Consider the following 25,092-nt stretch of genomic DNA (forward strand, 5'->3'; position numbering starts at 1 on the left):
GGAGTCTTCAATCACCCTGATATCTGCTGGGAGAGCAATACAGCGGTGCACAGACAATACAGGAAGTTTTTGGAAAACGTAGAGGACAATTTCCTGGTGCAAGTGCTGGAGGAACCAACTAGGGGCAGAGCTCTTCTTGACCTGCTGCTCACAAACCAGGAAGAATTAGTAGGGGAAGCAAAAGTGGATGGGAACCTGGGAGGCAGTGACCATGAGATGGTCGAGGTCGAGTTCAGGATCCTGAGACAGGGAAGAAAGGAGAGCAGCAGAATACGCACTCTCGACTTCAGAAAAGCAGACTTTGACTCCCTCAGGGAACTGATGGGCAGGATCCCCTGGGAGAATAACATGAGGGGGAAAGGAGTCCAGGAGAGCTGGCTGTATTTTAAAGAATCCTTATTGAGGTTACAGGGACAAACCATCCCGATGTGTAAAAAGAATAGTAAATATGGCAGGCGACCAGCTTGGCTTAACAGTGAAATCCTTGCTGATCTTGAACACAAAAAAGAAGCTTACAAGAAGTGGAAGATTGGACAAATGACCAGGGAAGAGTATACAAATATTGCTTGGGGATGCAGGAGTGAAATCAGGAAGGCCAAATCCCACCTGGAGTTGCAGCTAGCAAGAGATGTTAAGAGTAACAAGAAGGGTTTCTTCAGGTATGTTAGCAACAAGAAGAAAGTCAAGAAAAGTGTGGGCCCCTTACTGAATGAGGGAGGCAACCTAGTGTCAGAGGATGTGGAAAAAGCTAATGTACTCAATGCTTTTTTTGCCTCTGTCTTCACGAACAAGGTCAGTTCCCAAACTACTGCACTGGGCAGCACAGCATGGGGAGGAGGTGACCAGCCCTCTGTGGAGAAAGAAGTGGTTCGGGACTATTTAGAAAAGCTGGATGAGCACAATTCCATGGGGCCGGATGCGCTGCATCCGAGAGTGCTAAAGGAGTTGGCGGATGTGATTGCAGAGCCATTGGCCATTATCTTTGAAAACTCATGGCGATCAGGGGGAGGTCCTGGATGACTGGAAAAAGGCTAATGTAGTACCCATCTTTAAAAAAGAGAAGAAGGAGGATCCAGGGAACTACAGGCCAATCAGCTTCACCTCAGTCCCTGGAAAAAATCATGGAGCAGGTCCTCAAGGAATCAATTCTGAAGCACTTAGAGAAGAGGAAAGTGATCAGGAACAGTCAGCATGGATTCACCAAGGGCAAGTCTAATCTAATTGCCTTCTATGACGAGATAACTGGCTCTGTGGATGAGGGGAAAGCAGTGGACGTGTTGCTCCTTGACTTTAGCAAAGCTTTTGACACGGTCTCCCACAGTATTCTTGCCAGCAAGTTAAAGAAGTATGGGCTGGATGAATGGACTATAAGGTGGATAGAAAGTTGGCTAGATTGTCGGGCTCAACGGGTTGTGATCAATGGCTCTATGTCTAGTTGGCAGCCAATATCAAAGTGGAGTGCCCCAAGGGTCAGTCCTCAGGCCGGTTTTGTTCAATATCTTCATAAATGGATCTGGAGGATGGTATGAATTGCACCCTCAGCAAGTTTGCATATGACACTAAACTGGGAGGAGAGGTAGGTACGCTGGAGGGTAGGAATAGGATACAGAGGGCCCTAGACAAACTGGAGGATTGGGCCAAAAGAAATCTGATGAGGTTCAACAAGGACAAGTGCAGAGTCCTGCACTTAGGACGGAAGAATCCCATGCACCGCTACAGACTCGGGACCGAATGGCTAGGCAGCAGTTCTGCAGAAAAGGACCTAGGGGTGACAGTGGACGAGAAGCTGGATATGAGTCAACAGTGTGCCCTTGTTGCCAAGAAGGCCAATGGCATTTTGGGATGTATACGTAGGGGCATTGCCAGCAGATCAAGGGACGTAATCATTCCCCTCTATTCGACATTGGTGAGGCCTCATCTGGAGTACTTTATCCAGTTTTGGGCCCCACACTACAAGAAGGATGTGGAAAAATTGGAAAGAGTCCAGCGGAGGGCAACAAAAATGATTAGGGGGCTGGAGCACATGACTTATGAGGAGAGGCTGAGAGAACTGGGATTGTTTAGTCTGCGGAAGAGAAGAATGAGGGGGGATTTGATAGCTGCTTTCAACTACCTGAAAGGGGGTTCCAAAGAGGATGGATCTAGACTGTTCTCAGTGGTAGCAGATGACAGAACAAGGAGTAATGGTCTCAAGTTGCAGCTGGGGAGGTTTAGGTTGGATATTAGGAAAAACGTTTTCATTAGGAGGGTGGTGAAACACTGGAATATGTTACCTAGGGAGGTGGTGGAATCTCCTTCCTTAGAATTTTTTAAGATCAGGCTTGACAAAGCCCTGGCTGGGATGATTTAATTGGGAATTGGTCCTGCTTTGAGCAGGGGGTTGGACTAGATGACCTCCTGACGTTCCTTCCAACCCTGATATTCTATGATTCTGTGATACCCACATTCTAGTACAAGGGACATTTAAGCAGAGTTTCTGTCTGCAGACCACCAAGGTCCAAGTTTAGCGTTGGTTATGGTGGTGTGCAGTTCACATATAGACAGAGTCCAATCACAGCATAATGCCATAATTTGGTACATTTGCTTGGAGTATTTGGCATCAGGTGGCAAACAGTGGAGGGTCAGCAGAAATCTAACTTCAATATCAACAGTGACGCGCACAGTAATATACCATTTTATATCTTTCGTGCAGCTTTTTGGGAAGTTGTCCGCTGTTCCACTGCTAAAGCATTCATTTCCTGCCATTATTGCTATCAGCCATTAGAGGGAGCCTGTGGCTATTGGTAATAATCATGATGGGTAAAATATTTGAAAGCACTTAAGTGACTTAAGAACCAAAGTCCCATGAAACTTGCAGCTCCACATTTGAAATTTTTACCCACTACTTGGTGCTTGTATAGTTCTTATCTCCTCTACAAGCCTGACATCTTCTAAGCAAGGGACAAAGTAATATTAACTAATCTGTATGGATCAACAACAGGAAATAACAAAACAGAGTGAAATAATTTAAAATAATAAATACAAGTATCCTACACTACAGAAAGCGTGTGTCATCCAGGAACAGAGATGCAGTGGTGCATACTGGCACTGGAAAGCAAGGAAAAGGAATAGAAATTAGTTATTCTGTACTGCCACATGGAAGACATAGATTGGACTCATTTACTCGTCTCCTTCTCCATGGACTGGCGTGGGCTTGGAGTTCTGTGGAGACGGTGCTCTGGGGCTGCCTCTGTGCCACTGACTGAACCCTCCAAAATCAATGTATTGTTGATAAATTCCAAAGGAAGATAACCCCAGTGTGGCAGGAAGGTTGCTGACCTTGCTGACCAAGGAAGGCTCTAGAAATTCAGGAAGGATTTGACCTCCAACTCCATCTGTAAAAGTGTGTGTGGGGGGGAAATGACAAAAGGTGTGCTCGTTTCTTTACGAAACCCTTAGGAAAAGAGTGTACCGTGAGGGGATATTTTCATCAGCCTTAGGTTAGCGTAATTAACAAAGTAATTGAAATCCATTTTTTTAAATTAAGGTAATTGTAGCTCTGCCATACCAATATATTGATTACCACTAGTCCAGCTACAGAGAAGGGTTTATCTAAGATGAAAGAAAGATCAGTAATTGAATACATAAGTAAAAGGCCAACAAGCACCCTGCTTACCGGAAAACATCAAAAGCAATCTATTCTGCATTACACCCACCCTGTACGTACGCGCCTTTGTTCTTTAGCTCTACAGACATGTACATCAGAACAGGGGCTTCATTTTCACTGGGCCAACACATCCTGCAGCTCCTAACCACAACCTCAGCTGAAGTCAACGTGCAACATCCATGAAGAGTTCACAAGCCCCATTTGGTCTTTGTGTAACTCCACTGATTGCATTCAGCAGGAGGGGGAACAATATCCAGGGTCCAAATATTCTATGAGCTAAACAGTCAGGATCAATGTGTTGGTCATATTATGTAAATTATTTAGTGAGATTATTTGCATATTTGCAAATAATTTGCATACAACCACAAATTTAAGCTTATGATCAACACCCCTTCCCCCAAACAGTGGCAGGGTTAGGGTATGGAGCTGTAAAAAGCTTGACAATTATGGCTAGGACAGGTTTGACACAGAGAATGCCCTACAGAAGTCCAGAGGTCAGAATGGCAAAGATTCAAACCTCAGTTCTGGACAGACTTCCATCTGCAGGTCCCAAAACACTTTGCACACATGAATGAATTTATCTCACAGGAATGTTGTGAAGCTATCACCCTCGCTTTACAAAGAAGAAAACAGGGGCAAAGATAGGAGTATAATGTAGCTCTCCTCAGTCACCATCCTATGTTTTAACCTCTAGACCGAACTTCCTCCCCTTATGTGAAAGGCTGAAAACCAAAGGAAAGAGTCAGAGACTTGTCTACACCAGTGGCTCTCAACTTTTCCAGACTACTGTATCCCTTTCAGGAGTCTGATTTGTCTTGTGTACCCCCAAGTTTCACCTCACTTAAAAACAACTTGCTTACAAAATCAGATATAAATGTCACAGCACAGTATTACTGAAAAATTGCTCACTTTCTCATTTTTACCATAGAACTATAAAATAAATCAATTGGAATATAAATATTGTACTTACATTTCAGTGTATAGTACATAGAGCAGTATAAACAAGTTATTGTCTTCATGGAATTTTAGTTTGTACTGACTATGCTATGTAGCCTGTTGTAAAACTAGGCAAATATCTAGATGAGTTGATGTACCCCCTGGAAGACCTCTGCGTACCCCCAGGGGTACACATACCCCTGGTTGAGAACCATTGGTCTACACTATTGTTAAAGTCAATGTAACTTACTTTGCTCAAGGGTGTGAAAAACACACCCCGAGCCACATAAGTTACATCGACAAAGTGTGTCAACACCACACTATGTTGGTGGGAGACACACTCCCGCTGACATAGCTTATGCCTCTCATTGAGGTGGAGTAATTACATCGATAGGAGAGTGCTCTCCCATCGACATAGTGCGTCTTCACCAGACGTGCTACACTGGCACAGCTGCACTGATGTAGCGTGGAAGTGAAGACAAGCCCCAAACAACTCACAAAACTGGAGCAGCTCAAGAGACTAGTGGAAATGCAAGGGGATCTGGAGCTGACAGGGAAAGAAGGGTTTCGGGAGCTCTTCAGCTCATTCTTGACCAACCCTCTCTCGCTGGTGTTCAAAACAGAACTGTGTCAAGAACTGTATTTCCTCAGTTGGTAAGAGGACCTCTGCAATTCAGGGCCTTTGAGGGCAAAAGTTACAGGGGAAAATGCAGAGAACCTCTACAAATAAATGAATGAAAGTTCCAAGATTGAAACAACAAACAAAAACCACCCCTGCCTCCCACCCCTGGAAATAATTTTGCCCTCTGGGAAAGAAAGCGAAAAATGAAGAACAAAGAGAAAGAGTAAGAAATCAGAAGGGGGAAAAAGTCAGGCAAACTCAAAGACAGCAAGAGAACCCAGGAACACCCAGCCATATACAGAGATACAGAAGGAAACAAAAACAGAGGCAACAGGAACAACTGCATGCACTGACATTGAAGATTATAGCAGAAAGGGGCTAATGAAATTAGAATATGATGCAAAGATGCAGATTATCTTTATTATCGAGTTAAATTTTGGCTAGTTTTTACAAAGGATATTAAGGGAATTAAGCAACCAACTCCCAGAGCATTTCAGAGGGAGTTGGGCACTGAACTGCCTCAGGCCATTTCTCCATAATTTAGCAGCAAAAATCCAAGCCATCTTTAAACTTTGACATGTGTTTAAAAACAAAACAAAACAAACATGTTCACTTACACCTTTTACTGTCCCTATGGGTGAGCTGGAGCCCAGAGGAAACAGAAGCAGGTTGGCTGATTTCTGCTAAGTGAGTTAAGAGTTCCCCTGAGCCTTTTATGAATGCCAGCAGGAGGCACTGAACTGACAGACTCATGTCAGACTGCATCCAGGACCCTGCTCCTAACGACTTCAAGTGAGCAATGTTCAGATCAGGAAACAATGGACCTCAGCCTCCTTGCATCTGAGATCAAGAGAGTCACTTGCATAGGTCTGCCACAAAGGGGTGGTGCTCTTTGTCTGGCAACCCTCATGGTACCACATCTATTAATACACCACACATCTTTCAGAGTGCAGAGCGTTGAACATAGATTCACATTTGAAACAGCCAAATGGGCCCAGTTCTGTTCTCTGTAAGACTGATACAAATCAGGAGTGAATTTCCGTGGAAGAGCACAGAATGTGGCCTTTCCACTTTTCGAAGGAATAGAGAAAGACACATTTGGGAGTCCAGCAATTACTCTTAGGTGACTAGTATTACCAACCCTGAGTTTCAAAAATCATGAGTCAGGGCTCAAAATCAAAATCATTAGATTTTTTTTTAAAATGCCTACTTTTTAAGACAAAGAATCCAAACTTATTTCTTATTTGCCTTCTGGTTTCGGAGCCCTTTGGGTTCACAGGGGATTACATTTCCAAGATTCTCTCCTCAGCCATGAAGACTAGAAAGGTTTCAGAGTAGCAGCCATGTTAGTCTGTATTCGCAAAAAGAAAAGGAGGACTTGTGGCACCTTAGAGACTAACAAACTTATCTGAGCATAAGCTTTCGTGAACAGCTTCACGAAAGCTTATGCTCAAATAAATTGGTTAGTCTCTAAGGTGCCACAAGTCCTCCTTTTCTTTTTGCGAAGACTAGAAACTTTTTTAAAAATGAAATCTGAGGTTGTTACGTAATCACTCAGTTACAGGAGCTGGGGCTTTATGAACATGCACAGAACATCATGAGACTTGTAATAAAATTGCGAGAGGTAGCATCAGTGGGAGCTCTATAGTCCATTAGTTAGGAAGATCTTCTGTGGCACTGCTGGTTTTCCACATCATAACCTGCTTATCAGCAAAGCCAGAGACAGCTCAATGAGAGCCAGCAATGCTGGGCAAAGAAATCCAGTGTTAATCCTTGGAAAATACAGAGACATCTCCATATTAAGGGTCTGTGGAACTGGCACACTGTCTCCATTCTTTATCTCCCTAGAGTAAAAGGGGCCTTTGCAAACTCAAGGCTTGCTTTGTCATATTGACACGAATGCTCCCGTTAAGACTAATACTTGTATGTGTGCTGAGGGCACTCCCCCACATCAGATCAAAGGAAAGCAGGCGGCAGCAGTGCAAACTGGGAAGTTTATGCAAATCAGCATTCCGTAAATTTAATAGGCAAAGCTGTAAAAGGGACCCAGCAGTGTTCAAAAGCTCCAGGCTGTTTTTTTTTTTTCTCCCCTCAATCCAGTCTTGGATTTGATGGCAACTCATACAATCTGTTGGTCTTTTAGTCACCTGCAGAAAGTGTATAAACCTTGATTTCATGGTGACAGGAATGAAAGTGATACCAGGCCTGGCATTAATAAAGCAGAGACTTCCTTCAAGGAGAGAGATACGGCTTTGAAGTGCATTGATCTGAATAAAATAAAAAAGCTGGATGTATTTAATATGTAGAGCCTGGCAATGTGCATTAGGGCTCATCCAGATAAAAGATGCCTATTGGACTGACGACTCATTGGTTCTCACAGGAATCAGCAGAGGCCTTTCCGGCCTCATTGCTATTCTTTCCTGATGGACACGTAAAATACTTTTCTCTATCCCCAGGCCATTTCCACACTTCACATGTATTTTAGATCCGTCACGATACATCAATTATTTAAAAGAGGGGTAAACGGGATTATTTTCTTGCTACGAGCTAAAACAGGTTTCAGAGTAGCAGCCGTGTTAGTCTGTATCTGCAAAAAGAAAAGGAGGACTTGTAGCACCTTAGAGACTAACAAATTGATTTGAGCATAAGCTTTCGTGAGCTACAGCTCTCTTCATCGGATGCATTTATGCTCAAATAAATTTGTTAGTCTCTAAGGTGCCACAACTCCTCCTTTTCTTTTTGAGCTAAAACAGATTCTCAGGTTAGTTTCAGACATTACACTGAACTTAACTATTAATCAAGGACCCTGGATGGGATTTTGATAGGCACCTACGTGATTTAAGAGCACAAATCCATTAATTCTGATACATTTTTCAGACTAGTAGGGATCATTATGATCATTGAATTTGACCTCCTAGATAACACAGGCCTTAGAATTTCACCTCATAATTCATGCATTGAGCCTTTGTTTTCCTAATTCACTTAGTGAATAGGCATGTACAAGACCAAAAAAAAAAAAAAAAAGGTCGGTTTCCCAAGGATTTTAAAATCTAAAGGGTTTAATAGTTTTCTCCTATAAGTCTCAACTCCAGTTGACACGGACCTCCTTTGCTTTGCTGGGATCTTATATTCCACAATTCTGTTATCACAGACAACTCATTTGCTCCCCAAGAGATTTGACACATGCTAATCTTTCCCTCTTCACTCTTTCACCATTCCTGACCACCTGACTATCCTAGGTTTCAAAGCTTGTCTAGCCTGGGGAAGGAAGACTGCCCCTTTACATACCTAATATGCAACACACGTGCTCATGCATATGACAGATGGCTGGAAAAAAGTTTTCCTCCACGTGCTGTGATGCAGGCATCTGCTATTCCGGCATACACATGGGGACATAGCTCCATTAGCAGTAACTGCTACATATCAAGAGACGAACAGGCCTCTGGAATCTGAGCACACTCAGGGCTTGTCTACGCTGGCACTTAACAGCGCTGCAATTTTCTCGCTCAGGGGGGTGAAAAAACACCCCCCCCCGAGCGCTGCAAGTTTCAGCGCTGTAACGTGCCAGTGTAGAGAGTGGGAGCTACTCCCCTCGTGGGGGTGGGATTTTTAGAGCGTTGGGAGAGCTCTCTCCCAGCGATGTGCTGCAACTACATAAGCCACGCTAAAGTGCTGACAGGGCAGTGCTTTAGCATTGCCAGTGAGTTGACACCACAATAAAAGACTCATGCCTGGCCCAGGTCAGCTGACTCGGGCAAGTGGGGCTCAGGCTGCAGGACTATAAAACTGCAGTGTAGACATTTGGCATCAGGCTGGAGCCTGGGCTCTGAGACCCCATGAAGAGGCAGGTCCCAGAGCCCATGATTCAGCCCAAACTTGAATTTCTGCAGCTCAGTTTTATAGCCCGTGAGCTTGAGTCGGCTGACCCAGGCCAGTTGTGGCGGTGCCTTGGGTCATTTATTGCAGTGTAGACGTACCCAGTGTGGCTTGTTTGGTAGTAGGACGGGGAGAGGTAAATCCAATAATGAAGCCTGGGGAATTTTACTGCACTCTGATGTAGACTTCTGGTGCAAGGATAAGAGAATCTCAAGTCAAGTTCAACTAAGTTCACTAGGAGCGATAATAGACTGCCTGTCTACAAATCTCACACATATGAAGAGGGTTTTAGGAGCATCCTTTCACTGCAGCTGTTAAGGAATGCACTGTGTGGAGGAAAACAACTACCCTAGTTATTAGTGTCTGGTTCAGACCCTGTTGGTATCTGTCGTTGCACCTCTCACCTCTTCGGTGTGGCGTTGCAGGGCTTTTTTCAGTCTAGCACCTCCTGTAGTCTTTCTGGTGCCACAACAGTCTCTCATTCTCTGTGGCCTAGCCCTCTAGGATTAATTTTGAGATTAACAGAAAGGTCCCAAATAGGAAACCTCAGAGTCTAGTGGCTTTTGAACCCTCAACCTCTGTCTGGGGCCCACAATACTTGGCCTCCTCTCCTTCTGATGTCTATACATTCCTTCTTGGTCTGCAGAAGGTCAACCCATGCCCACCCTCTCCATTGTATTCCAGCCCAGGAACTCTGTTTAGACAGCCAAGGACTGTTCCTTCAATCTCGCTGCCATTCCCAGTGGGTTGCACCTACCTTTTGTACGGCTTCTCAAGATCTTTCCCTGGGTCTCTGGATTTTACTAGCCCTGTCTGAAATCTATGGTTCCTCACCACTTATTAGGCAGCTACAGCAGAACCCCTCTTAGCTGCTCACAGCAGCTGGGTGGTGGCGAGTAACTCCTCTATCTCCAACGCGGGACTAGTCAGTCTTTCCCTCCTCCGAGCAGGAGTTTCCCATTCAACCCTGTCTCAGGAGCTAGGGTTATGCCTCAGGCCTCTTTGGCTCAGATTAACCGGTCCTACGCTCCATGAAGCAGAAGCTCCCCTTCTGCCCTCTCTCTGGAGCCAGGGTTATTACCCAGGCCTCTTTCCCGTTGGTTCATCAATCTTCCCCTCCTTCAAGCAGTCATTCCCTCCCCAGCCCTTTTCCAGGGGCTAGGGTTGTGATTAAAGTCAGGTGCAAGGCTTTTGCCAATTCCCTTCAGCTGAACACCCTTCCCAATTAGCCTCCTACTCTGGAGGTTCAGCTGGTGTAGGCAGCCTCCTCCTGCCGGTGCCTATCTGCTATGGGGAAGGAGATATCCTTTATGCTGCTCCCAACTCCTCCTTCACCCAACTCCAACTTCCAGTTGGTTGGGTGAGAGGGGACCTTGTCCTGCCTTGTCTGTAAGGTTTCAGGACCTTAAAGTGCAGCGTCCAGTTTCCTTCCCTAAGCACCATTTATTTCCAAGACCTTTAAGGTTTCTATATTTATCTGTTATTCCCTTCTGAACCCTGTAGCTCAGTGGCTCTCAACCTTTCCAGACTACTGTACCCCTTTGAGGAGTCTGATTTGTCTTGCATACCCTAAGTTTCACCTCACATAAAAACTACTTGCTTACAAAATCAGACATAAAAATACAAAAGTGTAACAGCCACTATTACTGAAAAATGGCTCACTTTCTCATTTTTACAGTATAACTATAAAATAAATCGACTGGAATATAAATATTGTACTTACACTTCAGTGTACAGTATATAGTGCAATATAAACCAGTCATTGTCTGTATGACATTTTAGTTTGTACTGACTTCGCCTGTGCTTTCTATATAGCCTGTTGTAAAACTAGGCAAATAGCTAGATGAGTTGATGTACCTCCTGGAAGACCTCTGTGTACCCCAGGGATATGCATACCCCTGGTTGAGAACCACGGCCTTAAAGGGCTATGCCAGGTGGCAGGGTGGCCTGACTATGAGGCACTCCTGTCCTTGGTGGCAGACCACCCTTTCACAATAACTAGCCCAAATTTTGTGCAAAGTTTTTTGCATCTGACTCTTTATTTTTTAGGGAGACTCCTGTCAATCACATGTACATACACAAAGCCTTGTGTGGCCCTGCCCATGGCTGCTCTGCTCCCCGGCCATCATATCCTTTCATTGAAATGAATGTGCGCACACACACGCAAGCACAAACATGCTTTGGTTCCATTTCCAGATCCCAGAACTGACAGTCCCCTCTCCTGGATCTGCAAAGAACTCTATGTGACAGGTATTGTTAGGGGAAAGTGAGAGAAGGAAGTCAGATCAAGCAGCTGTATCCTCAGATCTTATATCAGTTTGTTCTGTTCATTACACGGAAGGGGTTAAAATCATGTCAGCTCATCAGTTGCACATACAGACTTTTAAATCTGGGATGCTGCCAGATGTCTTTGTGCCGTGAAGCCTTAGGCTGCCTTTCAACAGCAACTCTGCAAGTGCCAGCGAGATGCTGCAACATCATAATTCAGGTTGGAAGCACAAACCAAAAGAATCAGTCACCAGCTGCGTATGCAGGACAGTCAGCTATGCTTGAAAGCTATTTAAGAAGTCAGGTCACTCTTGAGCCCTGGTCAATTGTTAGGAGACTTGTACTCACAAAGGGGTAACATTGCTGTGATTTTGCTGTGCAAATCTGGCAGTATGCTTTGAAAACATAAAGGTAAATTATGCCTCTAACTGTGAAGAGTTAATGCCCTTTACCAAACTGTTTTCCTTCATGGCTTCTGTTCTGTATTCTATTACTGCATCCACCTTGGACAGTGGAGGTGTCCTGTGGAATCATCTCTGACCTCTAGTCTAAAAGCATCTAAAATTTAATGCACCTAACCAACTGCGTGCATCAGGAAGGGAGGGAAAACTTGGCACACAGGCAATCACAAGAGGTAGTGGACTAAGCACAGAGCTGGAAGCCAGGAACTCCTGAGTTCTAATGTATGGCTTTGGAAAAGGTCAATTAATATCGGTGTCTCAATTTCTCCATTTAGAGATGAGGAAAGTAACACTCTAGCTAATGGATAGGGGTATTATAAGGATTAGTTAATGTTTGTACAGCTGCAGCACTTTGGATGTTCAAAGTGTTGCAGCATATAGCACTTACAAGTGCTTAGAATTATCATCAATCATCTGACCCCCTCAAGCACGAAATCTAGGTATCCCATAATCAATAGCTTAGTTCATTAAGAGTCACAAAATTAGCCAGTCCTTTTTAAAGCCCAGCCACAGAGACTTTTGGGGAATGGTGAACATCTGGCCACTTTAGGGAATATATATTAAGAGATTTAAAAGACTGGGACTTTGCAGCTTGGAAAAGAGACAACTAAGGGGTGATATGATAGAGTTCTACAAATCATGATGAATGTGGAGAAAGTAAATAAGGAAGTTTTATTTACTCCTTCTGATAACACAAGAACTAGGAGTCACCAAATGAAATGAATAGGCAGCAGGTTTAAAACAAACAAAAGGAAGTATTTCTTCACACAACGCACAGTCAACCTGTGGAACTCCTTGCCAGAGGATGTTGTGAAGGCTAAGACTATAACAGGGTTCAAAAAAGAACTACATAAATTCATGGAGGATAGGTCCATCAATGGCTATTCGCCAGGATGAGCAGATGGTGTCCCTAGCCTCTGTTTGCCAGAAGCAGGGAAATGGGTAACATGGAATAGTTCACTTGACGATTACCTGTTCTGTTCATTCATTCTGAAGCACCTAGCATCGGCTACTGTCGGGAGACGGAATACTGAGCTAGATGGACCTTTGTTCTGACCCAGTATGGCCATTCTTATGTTCTTATGTAGAGGGAAAACTCAGACATTTGAGCCAGAAACCAGTTAAATGCAAATGTAAAGTCTTGAGCCACAAGTAAAGCTATGTCACTATCCACCCTCCCAAGTACACATTCAAATCTTCTCTCCCAGGGCTGGGAAGAAGTGAAAGGGGTAGATAAAAGGAATTAAAAGCATGAAAAACCTCTATTCCGCAATCAGTCTGTCAGAGCAGGCTACTGTAGGAGGGATTCAAGCCACATGTGTTACAACTGATTCTTGCTGGGTATATGCACAGATAGTGTATGCATAGCCAATTACAAATAGCATGAGATTCAGAACCCTAATGTTACAGTTTTTAGAAATTAGAAAAGGAGTACTAGTGATGCATCCAATGAAACGAGCTGTAGCTCACGAAAGCTTATGCTCAAATAAATGTATTTGTCTCTAAGGTGCCACAAGTACTCCTTTTCTTTTTGCGAATACTAACACGGTTGCTACTCTGAAACAGATCTTAGGAATGTAGAAATGGGGTTACCTGTATGACGCTGAGATGAAGAGACAGCCCTTTCCACTTCCCTGGCTGGCCAACAGGGCTAATATATTATCAGATAGTGAACACAGTAGTTAATTCTACACAGGTTATGATTACATTAGTAATAAGTGCTAGGTATTCTTCGTACTATAAGGGACTATTATCATTTGGTCAGAGGTGAGTAGAGCAGCTCAAGGGGCCTAAAAGCATACCTGCTGACTGCCACTTGTACTCAGTTTGAGGGTGTCTTTTGAAGGAAAGAGATGTGTATGACTGCATATAGAAAGGGCGCCTTATAAAAACCTGGCTGATGAGCTAAAACTAGGTATTCCTTCTTGCTTCATTATCTTTGTTTTCATCTCTCCTCCAGAATTTAAACCCAAGCCTCCAGAATTGAAAAGGCTAGTGCACTAACCCTGTGCATGCTGCAGTTGGCCGTCTTTTAATAATCTGCATTATATTCTCAGACCCTCGCTTTCATTCCCAAGCAGAAAAGTACAGAAGAGAAACCAAGATAAATGTAATTTGTTTTTTCAAGTCTCTAAAAGGGTGGCATGGGACAACGGAGAGTTAACTAAGACCAACCAAATTCTATTTAGCAATTAACTCGAGCTATAGGCACTCTCCTGTTTTTATCTATTGAGAGAATCTGACCTCTCTCTCTATATACAATGGGCCAAATTCTGCCCTCACTTACACCTATGCAGCCACATCAATTTCCATAGGTTCCTACTGGTGCTACAGAGAGCAGAATTTATCCTATTACATGTTGTAGTATGGCAGTGAAAATTTTGCAGAGTATAATACATTCATATATAATTCAGAATTATACTTTGGGAAGGATGATCTTGAGATTAAGTCACGAGACTGAAAATTCCCTGCTTTGCTACAGACATCCGGTGTGACCTTGGGTAAGTCATTTAACCTCTCTGTGCCTCAGTTTCTCCATCTGTAAATATGAATAATGATGCTTTTGTACCTTAAAAGGGGTTTTGTGAGGCTAAATTCATTAAAGTTTATTAATTATTATGGATATTAACTCGATAGAAAAACCTAGATAAATAAATGTAAAAAAAAATAAACCCAGAATTATTCCACTATATGCGATAAGTATGTAATGTATTTCAAAATAATGAGGAAGCTAAGTTTAGTATACAATAACCAGAAGATATCTGAAACTGAAAAACGGTATTGTTTTGAAAACAAAAGAATACATCATAATCTGTGTGCCCAACTCAAATGACAAATTAGTCAATGCATAAAGAGTCTGGCTTCAAAGCTGATCTATGCAATCATCCTTTCTGTATGCACGGGGTTAATTTCTTTAGGACAGATTATGGTTAACCCTGTGTGGGTGAGAAGTCTGGGTATGCAGCAGGGATCCTTCCCCCTTGAGCTCCTATGAAGGCCCTACCACATGTGGAAGTGGAACTCAAGGAGTGCATGGACTGTGAAAGCCTAGCACAGATGGTGAACTCCCAGTTGTGTGTGTGTGTAACCCTCTCCACACCAGCCATACAAAGCTGAGCTGCCATGTGGGTGCACCTACTGTACCACATAAGAGGGTGAAGGAACTTTCACACCAGCCTGTGCTCCCCAGAGCCGTTGGAACAATTATGGTTGAGGTGCCTCAATAGGCATTCCACATGTAGACCATCGCAGGACCGGAACCTATACACAGTATGGCATTCAATATATATTGCGGTGTATTGGATACAGAAAAATCCCTAGAGACATCCTGGTGGATAGCTTGTCATCCCACTGAAGCAGCTGTCCCCATTAAAAACACGATCGTACAAGATAACGATCGTTCCTAGGCAGCTTCAACGATCACAAAAGCACTTGACAGCCGTTATAAAGAACATAAAATCTATTAATTCTATAAGGCCAGAAGGGACCTCCTGCAAAACACAACCTATAGACCCTCACCCAGTGATTCCTGGAGCAAGTCCATAACTTCTGGTTCAAAACTAACTCAAACAAACAGTCTGGCCTTTTATCAACACCCACCCTATCTGGTCCAAGACAGCCTTCTAACCAGAACATAAAAATGGAATAGAAAACAAAGTAATAGTCACCCAAAAGTCTGACTGAAGAAGACAGCCTTTTACCACTCTGTGAAGCTCATTAGACTCAGGCTAGAAGAGGAGGATACATGGGAGCACGTTTCAAGCACCCCAGTAGACATCAGACGCTGCTACAGAACGTAGGGAATTCACCAGTTTCTTAAGAAACTAGATCTCGGATCATGACTGCGCAGAAGTCCTTGCCAGGCATTGTCTACTGGCTAATTGGTTACTAGGAAGGAATCCTAACAGATTTCCTGATATAAATCAAGACTCGATTTTAATTCTGTTGAAGGCAGAATACTGAATGTTGCCATGCCGCAGTATAGCCGTCATACTATAGAGGCAGCTGGCTTGTGCTCACTACTTGCTTTTGTTACAATGCTTCATTTCAGACTCCATCCCTTGGGGTCACTGGCAGCCATAGCCTCCCGAGAGTTCCTCACGAACAAGGAGCTGTAACACTGCAGACCTCTGGTAAATCAACAGGCCTAACAGGCATCTTGCTGCAACCTTGGCACCTGCCTGAACATCGAGTACACGGAGTGCTAAAGCAGCAGCGCACCTCTGGCAGGAAAAACACTGCAAAGTGAAGCCTAGTTAGTAACTCTGTTTTCAAGGATATTCCTGTTCCGTGACAGGATGGTTGCCACTTACTAGCAAAAAGAGCCCGCACTAGGCATAAGCAAACCAAACAATTGCTTAGGGCCCTGAGTAGCTCCGGGGCCCCCCGCATAGCAGTGCCGCTGATTTGAAGGTATACATTGTCCCCAAATGTGCAACAGTTCTGGGTGAGGACAAAGTCACAAAGATCAGCCACCAGGTTTGCCGTGATATTATCGGGGATACTGTTCCTGATGGCTTGTAGTCCATCTTTGTGTGGAATGTTGGTGTAGAGGGCTTCTACATCTATAGTGGCCAGGATGGTGTTTTCAGGAAGATCAGCGATGGATTGTCGTTTCCTCAGGAAGTCAGTGGTGTCTCGAAGATAGCTGGGAGAGCTGGTAGCGTAGGGCCTGAGGAGGGAGTCTACATAGCCAGACAATTCTGATGTCAGGGTGCCAATGCCTGAGATGATGGGGCGTCCAGGATTTCCAGGTTTATGGATCTTGGGTAGCAGACAGATTACTCCAGGTCGGGGTTCCAGGGGTGTGTCTGTGCAGATTTGTTCTTTGCTTTTTCAGGGAGTTTCTTGAGCAAATGGTGTAGTTTCTTTTGGTAACCCTCAGTGGGATGAGAGGGTAATGGCTTGTAGAAAGTGGTGTTGGAGAGCTGCCTAGCAGCCTCCTGTTCATATTACGACCTACTCATGATGACGACAGCACCTCCTTTGTCAGCCTTTTTGATTATGATGTCAGAGTTGTTGGGGACAATGTATACCTTCAAATCAGCGGCACTGCTATGGGTACCCGCATGGCCCCACAGTATGCCAACATTTTTATGGCTGACTTAGAACAACGCTTTCTCAGCTCTCGTCCCCTAATACCCCTACTCTACTTGCGCTACATTGATGACATCTTCATCATCTGGACCCATGGAAAAGAAGACCTTGAGGAATTCCACCATGATTTCAACAATTTCCATCCCACCATCAACCTCAGCCTGGACCAGTCCACACTAGATATCCACTTCCTAGACACTATGGTGCTAATAAGCGATGGTCACATAAACACCACCCTACACTGGAAACCTACTGACTGTTATTCCTACCTACATGCCTCCAGCTTTCATCCAGACCAGACCACACCACACAATCCATTGTCTACAGCCAAGCTCTACGATATAACCGCATTTGCTCCAACCCCTCAGACAGAGACAAACACCTACAAGATCTCTATCAAGCATTCTTACAACTACAATACCCACCTGCTGAAGCGAAGAAACAGATTGACAGAGCCAGAAGAGTACCCAGAAGTCACCTACTACAGGACAGGCCCAACAAAGAAAGTAACAGAACGCCACTAGCCATCACCTTCAGCCCCCAACTAAAACCTCTCCAACGCATCATCAAGGATCTACAACCTATCTTGAAGGACGACCCATCACTCTCACAGATCTTGGGAGACAGGCCAGTCCTTGCTTACAGACAGCCCCCCAACCTGAAGCAAATACTCACCAGCAACCACAAACCACACAACAGAATCACTAAACCAGGAACCTATCCTTGAAACAAAGCCCGTTGCCAATTGTGCCCACATATCTATTCAGGGGACACCATCATAGGGCCTAATCACATCAGCCACACTATCAGAGGCTTGTTCACCTGCACATCTACCAATGTGATATATGCCATCATGTGCCAGCAATGCCCCTCTGCCATGTACATTGGTCAAACTGGACAGTCTCTACGTAAAAGAATAAATGGACACAAATCAGACGTCAAGAATTATAACATTCAAAAACCAGTTGGAGAACACTTCAATCTCTTTGGTCACTCGATTACAGACCTAAAAGTGGCAATTCTTCAACAAAAAAAAATCAAAAACAGACTCCAAGGAGAGACTGCTGAATTGGAATTAATTTGAAAACTGGATACAATTAACTTAGGCTTGAATAAAGAAAAGGAGTACTTGTGGCACCTTAGAGACTAACCAATTTATTTGAGCATGAGCTTTCATGAGCTACAGCTCACTTCAGCTCACGAAAGCTAATGCTCAAATAAATTGGTTAGTCTCTAAGGTGCCACAAGTACTCCTTTTCTTTTTGCGAATACAGACTAACACGGCTGTTACTCTGAAACCTGTCATTAGGCTTGAATAGAGACTGGGAGTGGATGGGTCATTACACAAAGTAAAACTATTTCCCCTTGTTTATTCACCCCCCCCCCCACTGTTCCTCAGACTTCTTGTCAACTCCTGGAAATGGCCCACCTTGATCATCACTACAAAAGGTTCCCCCCCCGTCCCGCTCTCCTGCTGGTAATAGCTCACCTTAAGTGATCACACTCTTTTCAGTGTGTATGGTAACACCCATTGTTTCATGTTCTCTATGTATATAAATCTCCCCACTGTATTTTCCACTGAATGCATCCGATGAAGTGAGCTGTAGCTCACGAAAGCTTATGCTCAAATCAATTTGTTAGTCTCAAAGGTGCCACAAGTACTCCTTTTCTTTTGTGAATACAGACTAACATGGCTGCTACTCTGAAACCTGTCATTGTTCTGTCACAAACTCACTTGGGCACATTGCTTAGGGTACATGAGGTGTGACTGCAGCTTGTGTACATATACCTGAGTTAGCTTTATTCTAGCTAGCTTCGGCAGTAAAGCAGTAAAGCCACGGCTGCCTGCGCTTCAGTGCGGGCTGTGCAAGCCCACCTGGAACCCTGGGTAACTTTACTTGCGGGGCCAGCCCATGCTGCTGCACCTTCACTGCTTCAGGGACCTCAGTTACCTAGATTAAAGCTAGTTTGGGTATGTCTGCATACCCATGAGTCTCTGTGTGCCTCAGTTCCCATCTGTACATTGGGGATAATAGCACATCCCTACCTCACAGGAGTGCTTTCAGAATAAACACATGAAAGAGTGTGAGGCACTCAGATACTGTGGTGATGGGGGGATCCTAGGTACTTAAAATAGCTGGATAACTTTCAGAAGTGACATTTTTAAGAGTCTCTCTCAGTACCCTTAGCCAGATACTTTAAACAACCCTAGAGAAGGGATACAAACCAAGAGCTTTGGTAGACACATTTAAAAATAAAGTAAATGCTTCCTCTGTTCACTGCAGCACTTAATGTACAGTCAGTCAATTGATTCCAAACTGAGCTGGGCACTCAGACGGCCCCCAGCACTGTAGTATCTGAGCACCTTCTAAGGAGGACTCTGCTAAGGGAAAAGGCCTAGTCAATGAAACCAGGCAGTGGAACAGAGAAATAATAAGAGTTACCGGTGAAAATAAAACAATCCTGTTAAACAACAGGCCATTGCCTTCAGAGTTCATTTCAAGGCAACACTCCCACTTTCCAGGAGAAGTGGGACTCCATGTTACCTATCCTTGCTGCCTTTGTTTCAGCACATCTACACCCAAAGCATCCCACAGCCAGATTAGAGAGGACTTTAGGAAGTGGAAAGCCTCCCTCAACCCCCTCTTCTCACTCTCAGCAATGGAGAATCTAGCCCTTATCAGCAGGCGTATGCAGAGCAGTTTATTTGGGACACAAGCCTGCAGATCACCTCACAGCAATACGTCATTTACAAGGGCCACCCTCTTGTTTGTTCCCTTTAAGCAGGGTTTAAATTACAAGCACAGCTTCTGGGGATATTTCACCCTCCTCGTGGCCATTGTCAATCTGTTATTAATAGTAGCAGTGTTATATTGTGCTCTGGTTATAGGCGTCTGAGTTGCACAATCATTGTGTGGTTATTTCTCACTAACTATATAATATGCAATCCTCTGCAAACTGGCTGCCAGTCATTAATAGACACAGTGGAGAGATCTGCGTAATCTCCGCATGGTTATTCCTTGATAACTGTATTGTAAATATGCAAACCTCTATCCTGATTGAGTAAGAAGCCAATTGCCAAAGAAGAGTCATGGCAATCAGAGTTTTCTAATTGTTTGTCAGCAACAAAAATGCCACTCCCATAAAGCAAAGCAGGAAAATGGCAACTTTAACATCAAGGGCAGGTGGTGAGGAAGGGTAATCTAGGATGAAGAGAAAGCCAAGCTGCCACACTGCTTAAATGGAAAGCAACCCATTTTGCCCCAACATTTGTCTTTAAATTGGAATCCCACCCCCGCCCCACCAATTCAGTTTTGAAAACATAAGACAAGAGGCTTGCGGACCATTGGGGAGGGATGTCAGTGAAAAAGGAGATAGCAGAGGGGAGCAGGAAAAATGTGGAGTGAGCAAGGAGAAGCAGTTTGACAGCCCTCTGTATTGTTTCTCTTCACTTTTATTTACAGTTTCAATTAAGAATGTCAGTATTGCAATAACTTCAAGATAACTCCAGTTTATTGGCTACTAATCATTCCCTGGGCTAACAAACTCCACAGCTCAAAACCCAAAAGAGTTTATTTACTAAAATCACCTTGGCTTTCAGTTGCTGAGTTTATTTGCTTAGATACTAGGACAATAGCAGAGAGAAAGAGATATTCAGCCTAGGATATAGTTATTACCTCAGACACAGATCACACCCTTACGAGGCTTCTATATCAACAACTGACCTTTTTACAGCACCTTTACTTCTGAAGGATTACAGATGGAGTAAACATTGGTCATTCACCAGCCTCTGAAATGCAGCCACCTCTGGTGTGGAATGCAGTGGCCAGAATGCAGCGGCCATTGTGCAACACGACCACTTTTCACTTTTTTTTTTTAAAGGAGGAGGAGAATTATTTAATCCAGATGGAAGTGCAAGGGGAATTTTAGGGAGGCAGAACACAATTTGTCCTGGACACCAAGATTAAGGGAAAGTACCCAGTGGATAGAGACTCTGTTTCACATATAATCTGAAATACGGATTAGAATTTATTGTTCCCATAACTACTGTGGCCAGATAAGGGCCCCTCACTCATCATCCACATTCAAACTGCAGTCCCCCAGGGTGCATCTGGCCTGCATTACACCAGAGCCCATTTTGGCAAGGGGGAGAGTTAACAAGAAGGCCAGTACCACCAAAGGGACAGGAGGCCACCGTTTGGAGGAGGCAGTAGCTGGCACAGTAATAATGTTAACAACATTAAAATGAGCAAAAGGCTTGTATCCCTCCATGCCCCTCATTATTACAATTCATAACCTCAGCCCAGGAAAATGATATCACTGCATGAATTAATCATCTCCGCAATTAACAGGGAGAGTGACCTCAGATTTCAAAGCATGGTCTCTGCCACCAATGAATTGACAATGACATTAGCTTCCCTGGGAAGAATCTGGCATTTTGCCCACCTCTGAACCACACTGCTAACACCGAGGCAGAAGCAAACAATGTATTCACCCAACCAGGGATAAATGCTGCAACTGAATCCCAGCCTGCAACTGCCGTGGTGTCACCAAGAACACTTCCCTCACCCCCTCGCTAAATTCCCTATGTGCTGAATTCCCTATGAGCAGCACGCAACAGTCCAGCAACAATAAGCAGAGCGAGCCTCCTTTTAAACACAAGGATGAACTGCCTAGGTAGCTTTTTAAACTGTGAGCTCTCTTTGCATCAAGGCTCTGACGATCTCATTATGTCAATATATAGGAGACTCAATTATTCCTATTCAGTCTGTAGCAGTGGCATCTCTCGTCCCCAAGTTGAAGCAGGTTTTATTTAGGGATGGACAAAACTTCTTTTGCTTCAATCTCAGCTCACTTGGCTGTTGTGGGTGTTTTGAAAGTTGGACTCAAACTCAGATACAATTGTGGCTTTGTTCTGCTTAGGATCACAAAAAAGGAGCAGAGTGCACATGCAAGAGAACAGCTAGTGACAAAAATACCCCATACGTTAAACACCCACTTGAGTCAGCCTAGCTTTTTCAGATGAAGTGAAGACGGTGCTATTCGGTCCTAAATAGGGGCTATAGCATATTATTTTCGGCAGTTTCTTAGCTGGTCCTGCGTCACTGAATACAAACATTGAACACAGTGCAGGGTGCCTCAGATCACACAAGGGGCCCGATTCAACATTGTCCCATCTAACGTGAAGTCATTTACACCTGTGCAAAGTGGGTGCTCCCAGATCAGCATGGGAGTGGTTTTACAACCACTTTGGTTCTCAGGGTACACAGGTGTAAATGCTGTAAGGCAGTGGAGAATTAGACTCAAGATTGTCCCCCCAATATCAGATCACACCAGAGACTTCTAGAACAGCCAGGCCATATTACAAGAATAATGTAAAGATAAGCAGGGGAAAGGGTGTATTATGGATGGAATATCAGCCATGTTGGGACCTCCCCCATCTCCTGGCCCCGAGAGGAAGCCAGGAGAGGGGGAGATATCTGGGAGTGGAGGCGAATGAACTAAACTTATAAAAGGTTTGGTGTCAGGGAATGCCAAGGAATCAGGTCAGTTCTTACTTTAACTGAACCAGTGTGAGCAATCCAGGTTCCAAGGCAGTCATTCCATACATGTCTCCTTTTATGTCTGTCTTCCTGCTCTCTTTGTAGGGAGACTTCATGTCCCCCAGAGTCAGTGTCTGATGCTCTCTGAGCAGAGATTCTGTTTTCCCTGGAACTCATTTGAAGGGTCTATAAAGTTCCAATTGATGTAAAACATGGTCAGTGAGATATATTGTTCTATCTGGCCTGCAACTTTACAGAGAGCAGGGGAGGAAAAATACTTTCCTCGTGGAGCCCAATAAGAGAAGGGGAAGTGGGGGAATAAAAACAGAATGAGAGATAAGCCCTTAGGTTCCATATTTTGGGATATAGGACTACCTCATTAAATGAAATGGATTTAGGCTTTAGACAGTGGGACAATCCTCTGTTAACTAGTTGAAAGGATGTTGCCTGTTACAAAATAGGCATCTTAGTATCATCATCACAAACACCCCTCTATGTCTTAGCACTACATTACCTAGTAACGGTCATCCTAAAGGAACCCATTCTTGACAGAACTATTACCACCCGACCTAGGTAGTTTCCTGATAACAGGAAAAAGGGGACAGTACATAAAGGTGGTGCTGATGCTAAGTTCCTGTGTTAATTTGCATACTCCTGCTATTCCAAACAACATGAATCTGTGGGTTCCAGTTCAAAGTCTCACCCTCTCTGACAGCTGCCCACCCCATCCCATGTGATTAGAAGAGAGAATTAAAGTCTGTGGATACACTTCAGTAGAATGTTATTTAGGTGACAGGTTTATGAGATGGTCAAATCAGTGTATACTTTGTAATCAGCCATCTAGGCTCTCCTGATTTCTCTCCTCTCCCACCCTATAGGTACAGGTAGATCAGCAGCGGATAGAAATAATTGCCTTTCCTAGTCATTCACACTTTCTTTCCCATGTTAGCAAATCCAGTTACAGACTGTTCGCCGTTTATCTTCACCTGCTGTGACAAATGTTCTAATTTGCTTTCTCATTCCCACATCTCATTGCAGGTTTCATAGATTAATACACACCAGTTGTCTCATCCCTGCTCCGTTTAATTTCAAATATCTGACTGGCAATCCGTGCCGTCCCATTTTCCTCAAATCAGCTTTGTACACTACTAGGTTTATCCAGATTTCTTTAGCTCATCTGGCAGTTTCTGTATCTCACCTTTTCTAATTACATTTATAATATACACACTTTATAGATCACTGCTGCATTCATATATAACACAAGCACCTCCAAATACATGCACAGGGACATTGTGTGTGGGTGTGTATATATTATACATGAACGCATATGCAATGTGTACATATAGACAAAGACAACCAATACATGTCTTGCGTGAGTGTGTACACACATACACACAATCCCTTCCTCCCCCAAACTCCCCAGGAAAATAGTCCACATAGGCTATAGTTTTTTAAAAAAGCTCACAGACAGGCTCTGTATTATACGGGTGAATCCCATTTCCACTCACTTCCTTACCTTTCCTCAGTCTGCTAATCCAGAGGCCCTTGACTTGTTCTCTTCCCCTCCTGCACACAAACTGCAAGTCCCTTCTTCTGCCTCACATTCACAGCACACTGGCAGGATTCGTCGTCATCCCATAGCCCTGGATCCTTATCACCCTATTGGCTGAAGCCAGCTAGTAAATGTAATTAGGCTCCTCCTTATAACTATATTATCACAGGAGCAGGATGAATAATTTAGTAAAACAACTGATGGGCAGGCTTGGATGTCAGAGATTTCTGCCTCCACCGGCAGGCTTTTCCCTTACGCCTCTCACTGAGAAAGGGGAGGGCAAACCACCCAGTTTTTGTCACTCTCTTAGTCAAAAGCCTCCAGGATAAACAGATTTCAGAGTAACAGCCGTGTTAGTCTGTATTCGCAAAAAGAAAAGGAGTACTTGTGGCACCTTAGAGACTAACCAATTTATTTGAGCATGAGCTTTCGTGAGCTACAGCTCACTTCATCGGATGCATACCGTGGAAACTATTGTTTCATATTCTCTGTGTATATATAAAGTCTGCTGCAGTTTCCACGGTATGCATCCGATGAAGTGAGCTGTAGCTCACGAAAGCTCATGCTCAAATAAATTGGTTAGTCTCTAAGGTGCCACAAGTACTCCTTTTCTTTTTGAGTATAAACAGAGGAAAGGGAACCATGGATTCTCCACTTGTAAACCCCCCACATTCCCCCGCACCCTGCTGGTCTCCACTATTTCTTCTTGTGCAACCCTCCCTAACCCAAAACATAATATTCCCCTCCAGATTGGCCGTACGATCATACTGCATGGGGAGAAGTAAAGCACTAAAGACAATTTCTGTCCAGATAAATCAATACAGCAAAATATCAAATGCTTCCTGTCTTCCCTTGATACAAATATGTTATGAAAAATAGAACTGTTCTGCAGGAGGAGCAGAACACATGGAAACATAGACATTGCTTTACACTGCAAGCTCTTCTATTCAACCAGTCACACCCCAGCGTCCTGCCAGTTCAGACATTCGAGGGATGTGCTGTGTTCTTGTGATATTTATTTACACCTGTGAAGGCAGACAAGGTAGTTCAGACAAGTAAATGTTTGCACAGAATTCAGCCCTACTAGAAAC

General features: G+C 43.9%; 1 protein-coding gene across 1 annotated transcript in view; it reads right to left on the reverse strand.

The window, feature by feature from the left end:
* Window positions 1-24,179, reverse strand: part of SYN3 (synapsin III) — a 289,948-nt gene extending 265,769 nt beyond the window's left edge. The window contains exon 1 of the mRNA XM_048832522.2: window positions 23,966-24,179. The gene's annotated coding sequence lies outside the window, so the exon portion shown is untranslated. The remainder of the gene's footprint in view (window positions 1-23,965) is intronic.
* Between the last annotated feature and the right edge of the window lie 913 nt (window positions 24,180-25,092).

The sequence above is a fragment of the Caretta caretta genome, chromosome 1 (genome assembly GCF_965140235.1).
Source record: "Caretta caretta isolate rCarCar2 chromosome 1, rCarCar1.hap1, whole genome shotgun sequence".
NCBI lineage: Eukaryota > Metazoa > Chordata > Testudines > Cheloniidae > Caretta > Caretta caretta.